Here is a 6,201-nt window from a genome sequence, read left to right on the forward strand (position 1 = left end):
TCTCCTGTATTTCTTTAAAGGAGTTATTCATGTCCTTCTTAAATTCCTCTATCACCATCATGAGATATAATTTTAGATTCAAATCTTGCTTTTCTGGTGTTTGGGATATCCAGGACTTGCTGTGGTGGGAGTACTAGGTTCTGATGAAGCCAAGTAGTCTTGGTTTCTGTTGGTAAGATTCTTGCATTTGCCTTTTATCATTTGTTGATCTCTGGTGTTAGATGTTCTTGCTCTCTCTGGCTGGTGCTTGTTCCTCCTATGGGTCTGTAAGCCTGTGTCAGTACTTCTGGGAGATCAGCTCTCCTCTGGTAAAACCCAAGTGCAGATGGCTGTGGATCAGTTATCCCTCCTGAATCCTGGGGTCAGAGGATACCCTGGAGACAGGCTCTCCACTTATGGGAAAGGTTCAGAGAGGGCTGTGGATATGCTGTCCCTCCTAAGTGTAGTCTAAGTTAAAAAGAATCCTGTCCTGACTGCCCTGCCACAGTTAAGGCTTGTGCCTCCTGGCTGGTCCCACCTTAGAAAGTCACCGGAGAGAAAATGGTGATCTCACCTGAGTCCCTGGGTTGGAGCACTCCTTGGAGGTAAGCTCTCTGCTTCTTGGCAAGGGGAAGAGAGGGCTGTAGATCCACAGTCACTCCTAGGTGTAGATTAAGGTAGGAATAATTGCTACAATCTTTGTGAAAGTCTTTCAAGGTTCCAGGAATGTTACCTGTCTGTAGATTTCCTTTGATCTCATTGATAGTTTAATTGTCTTCTTCACTCAATAATTTACATCCTGTCTTAGAGCTTTACTGCTTTGAATGGATACCAAGACCAAGACAATTCTTGTAAGGACAACATTTAATTTACAGGTTCAGAGGTTCAGTCCACTATCACCAAGGCAGGAGCATGGCAACATTCAGGTAGGCATGTTGCAGGACATGCTAAGAGTTCTACATCTTCATCTGAAGACTGCTAGGAGAATACTGAGTTCCAGGCACCTAGGAGAAGGGTCTTAAAGCCCACATCCACAGTGACACACCTACTTCAACAAGGCCATACCTTCTAATAGTGTAATTCCCTGGGTCAAGAATAAACAAACCCTAATACTTCCTCACCAATGCTTGATGTTCACATGGTCTAAGGGATTTCTCCAATCTATACTCATCTCCTGCTAGCTTCACCTTTTATTAATATAAATCCTAAATCTATCCTTGATGCATGAACTTCTCAAGATTTCACCTTCACCACCTTCCCCAGCATCTCCACAATGACAGGACAGCTGATGGCATTCTCTAATGTCACATCTGTAAGCTCATTGTCATTTCACACAAAGTCAAACGATCTCAAGTGCCCTATCTGGAAGGGCTTTCCCATTTCACATGAAGTCAAGTGACTTCATCAACTTAGATTCCACTCTTTGTCTTTCTGACACTCAACAAGTATCTGTGCTGTTTACCCCTCCTTAATGCATGCATTCTGGTCTTCACTGGAGTTATAGTAGTGAACAACTCAGCCAAGTCTGGTTTCACAGAATTATACACAAGAAATTGGGCTCAAGCAACAAGCAAAACCAAAATCCAGACAGAATGCTATGGGGTTCATTTGACATTTTTAAAGGCATACATGGGAGACAGTAGCTGAGTACCTTGGAGGGCATGAGAGTGCAGGTATGTGAAGTAGCAGAGAGGTATTCCAGACAGAGGATACAGAAGTGCAAACACTCTGAGCCACCTGCTGCCAGAAGTGTTCTTCTGAAAAAAGGGGCAAGCATGGCTGGAGCCAAAGGAGCTCTAGGGCAGCAGGATGGGGAAATAGAGATAAGCCAGGTCAGGTAGAGACTTGACAGTCAGTGAAAGACTGGCTTTTACTGGGTGAGACAGGAAGACTTGGTTCTGGACAGAAAAGACATGACTTGGCTTCTCTTCACCAGACTTTTTCTGTCTTTTCTTTGTGAAGTGACTGTTGTAGAGTGGAGTTGGAGTCAGAAAATGAAGTGTGAAATTGTATTGATTTTACAGATCCACAACTAAAGGGCCATCATATATATAGTTGTGGTACTCCAGAAATGTTTGAGAAATACATCAGTGAAGTACAGCAGTGCCTTGAAGCTCTAGAAATCACTTTCCAAACCACCCTCCATAGAACAACCCTCATAGGAGCTCAAGAGCAGCAGGGGACTGTCCTAGAAATGGACTAGTTTTAAATGAACTTAAGACTCACGTGTGGGAAATCCTGGAACAAATTCCAGTTTCAGGTTTCAAAAAAAATCTCTATTTCATCATATAGATTTTATATGTAAACTTGTTATTTACTCATTTGTATAAAGTACCTTGGATTTTGTTGTTTCATTGTTGAATGAACTATAAAAATGTAAGAGAACACCAATATTTTAAAATAAACAATTTATTGATGTGATGTTTATATTGGTTTTCAAGTAGACAGGATACAGAATCACCTGTGAAACAAGCAATATCGCTGGGAATACCTGTGACAAACTATTGGGATGATGTTAATTGAAAGGGGAGAACCACCTTAGAGGGCTATTCCCTGGACTGAACTCCTGGAATATATACAAAGAAGAAAGCTATCTGAGCATGAACATTCATCTGTCTTTGTACTCCGATAAAGGGTGCAACATGGTGAGCTGCTTCAAGATCCGACCACCTTGTTTTCACTACTGTGACAGATTGTGCCCTCCAACTGCAAGCCAAAAAACCCCCTCCTACCTCCACTGGTATACTTTATCACTAAGAGTAGAGAGTGGTCAAAACCTCCAGAGTGTCCCCCTGAAGTCTCTTCTGATGCATAAGTGACTGTATGTACATACCTGAGATACTCCACTTCCTCAAAACCATGTACAGAGGGCTCAGTCATGGGAGACAGTCCACATGGGCTTTAGTGTTCTCTGCCAGTCTGATATCTAATGAGAACAAAGAGATGGAATTGATTTTAAAAGAATGTCTTCTCTCAGCCACTAAGATGGCTTTTCAGAGAGGGTTAACACCAGATCTGATGACTGAGCCTGATCCTTTGGAAGCCACTGTAGATAGAATATCTTGTGTTTTGTATAAATGTATCACCTGTCAATTAAAAAACCTATGCCTATGTCTTAGGCAGGAAATAGAAGGTGGGATATCCAGGAGGCAAAATTCTAGGACAGAGCCTAGCATGAGAAGATCCACCAGGGATGATGTAACAAGATGAACACATGGTACTTGACCACAGGTAACCAGCCATGTGGCAGAATGTAGATTAAAATAAATGGAATATCTTAAGTTATGATTCTAGTCAGAGAAGATCCTAGGTATATGGTCAAGGTATTTATAAATATATTTTGAGTCTGAGTCTTATTTCTGGGAGCATGGGGCTGGGAGGAAGAACTAAATCTAACTTCTAAAACCCAGATGGTAGAAGGAAAGAGATTCCTACAAGTTGTCTTCTGTCCCCCATAAACATAAACAACATATACACACATAGAAAATGAATTATTAGAGGATCCTTCCAGTTTACATCTGCACCTGGAGCTGATCCTGTGCCACAGTACTCCATACTCAAATACTTTCAGGAGAGATCTGGTCTCCCAGGACTGCCAACACACCTGTGAGCACAGGAAAGACCACTACTTCTGCACAAATTCCTGGCCCAAGAGGGACCGGCCCAGAGCCATCAGAACACAGGAACCATGAACAGCTGGGGACAGGATCCTTCTAGTTTCCATCTGCACCCCAGAGTTGTGTCATAGCTCTCCATACCCAAATTTCTCCCAGAGAGAACTGGTCTTACAGTAGGACTGACACACAGACTTGAAGGACGGACAAGCCACAGTCAGAGACAACAAGACAAGTTAACACTAGAAATAACCAGATTATGAGAGGCAAGGGCAAGAACATAAGCAACAGAAACCAAGGTTACCTGGCATTATAGGAACCAAGTTCTCTCATCATAGCAAGCCTTGGATACCACAATACACCAGAAAAGCAAGACTCTGATTTAAAAATCACATCTCATGATGATGATAGAGGACTTTAAGAAGGACATAAATAGCTCCCTTAAAGAAATACAGAAGAACATAGGTAAACAGCTAGAAGCCCTTAAAGAGGAAACACAAAAATCCCTTAAAGAATTACAGGAAACACAACAAAACAGGTGAAGGAATGGAAGAAAAAATCCAGGATCTAAAAATGGAGATAGAAACAATAAAGAACTCACAAAGGGAGACAACCCTAGAGATAGAAAACCTAAGAAACAGATCAGGAGTCATAGATGCAAGCATCACCAACAGAATACAAGAGATAGAAGAGAGAATCTCAGGTGCACAAGATACCATAGAAAACATTAACAACAGTCAAAGGAAATGCAAAATGCAAAAAGATCCTAAACCAAAACATCCAAGAAACCCAGGACACAATGAGAAGACCAAGTCTAAGGATATTGAGTTTAGAAGAGAGTGAAGATTCCCAACTTAAAGGGCAAGTAAATATCTTCAATAAAATTATAGAAGAAAATTTCCCTAACCTAAGGAAAGAGATGCTCATGAACATACAAGAAGCCTATATAACTCCAAATAGACTGGACCAGGAAAAAAAAAGTCCTTCTGCCACATAATAATCAAAACACCAAATGCACAAAACAAAGAAAGAAATTTAAAAGCAGTGAGGGAAAAAGGCCAAGTAACATATAAAGGCAGACCTATCAGAATTATACCCGACTTCTTGCCAGAGACTATAAAAGCCAGAAGATCCTGGGTTGAAGTCGTATAGACCGTAAGAGAACACAAATGTCAGCCCAGGCTACTATACCCAGCAAAACTCTCAATTATCATAGATTGAGAAAACAAGATGTTCCATGACAAAATGAAATTTACACAATATATATCCACAAATACAGCCCTACAAAGGATAATAGATGGGAAACACCAACACAAGGAGGGAAACTATACCCTAGAAACAGCAAGAAAGTAACCTTTCAACAAACTCAAAAGAAGATAACCACACAAACATAAAAATAATATGAAAATTAACAGGAAGCAGCAATCACTGTTTCTTAATATCTCAAGATCAATAGACTCAATTCCCCAATAAAAAGATATAGAATAACAGACTGGGTACATAAACAAGATCCAACATTTTGCTGTATACAGAAAACACGCCTCAGTGTTACCTCAGAGTAAAGGACTGGAAAACAATTTTCCAAGCAAATGGTCCTAAGAAACAAGCTGGAGTAGCCCTTCTAATATCGAATAAAATCAACTTTCAACTAAAAGTTATCAAAAAGGCTAAGGAAAGACACTTCATACTCATCAAAGGAAAAAAGTCTACCAAAAGAACTCTCAATTCTGACCATCTATGCTCCTAATACAAGGCCACCCACATTCACTTTGCTAAAGTTCATAGAACACATTCCACCTCATACAATAATATAGTGGAAGACTTCAACACCTCACTCTCCTTAATGGAAAGATCATGAAAACACAAACTAAGCTAATCAAAGACACATTGAAACTAACAGAAGTTATGGACCAAATGAATTTAACAGATATCTATAGAACATTTCATCCTAAATCAAAAGAATATACCTTTTTTCTCAGAACCTCATGGAACCTTCTCCAAAACTGACCATATATTTGGTCATAAAACAGGCCTCAACAAATACAAAAAGACTGAAATAATCTCATGCATCCTATCAGATTACCACAGACTAAGGCTGGTCTTCAATACTAACAAAAGCAACAGAAAGCCCACATACAAATGGAAGCTGAAAAATGCCCTACTCAATGATAACTTGGTCAAGAAACAAATAAGTTGTCCCTTGCTACCTCCCGCCAGCAGGAACGACTCGGCACACACAGGATCCTTCTGCAGTACAAGCTTTAATGCATCTTGAGAGTGAGATCACAAGCTTCAGTTGAGGAGGAGGACCCCGACTATCTCAAAACCCTTCCCTTATATAGAGCTCTATGCCTGCCTCAGACGTGGCGACTCATAATAGGCTGTGGGACGATCAGGCCATCTGACGTGACCAAAGGCAATCCGCCACGGATACAGGGGATTTACAGGCACATGCGCATGAGGCATTTTTATGCCAATGGCAAGCCGGATGTCATCGCCATCTTGTAATGGCGATGTGCTTATGACGTGGCTTCCCACAACTGCCCCTTTACTTTTAAATATGAACAGACAAGGTCATCAGGGAAAAGAGAAAATGAGGGGCCAGGCA

The sequence above is a fragment of the Mastomys coucha genome, unplaced genomic scaffold, assembly GCF_008632895.1.
Source record: "Mastomys coucha isolate ucsf_1 unplaced genomic scaffold, UCSF_Mcou_1 pScaffold17, whole genome shotgun sequence".
Taxonomy (NCBI): Eukaryota; Metazoa; Chordata; class Mammalia; order Rodentia; family Muridae; genus Mastomys; species Mastomys coucha.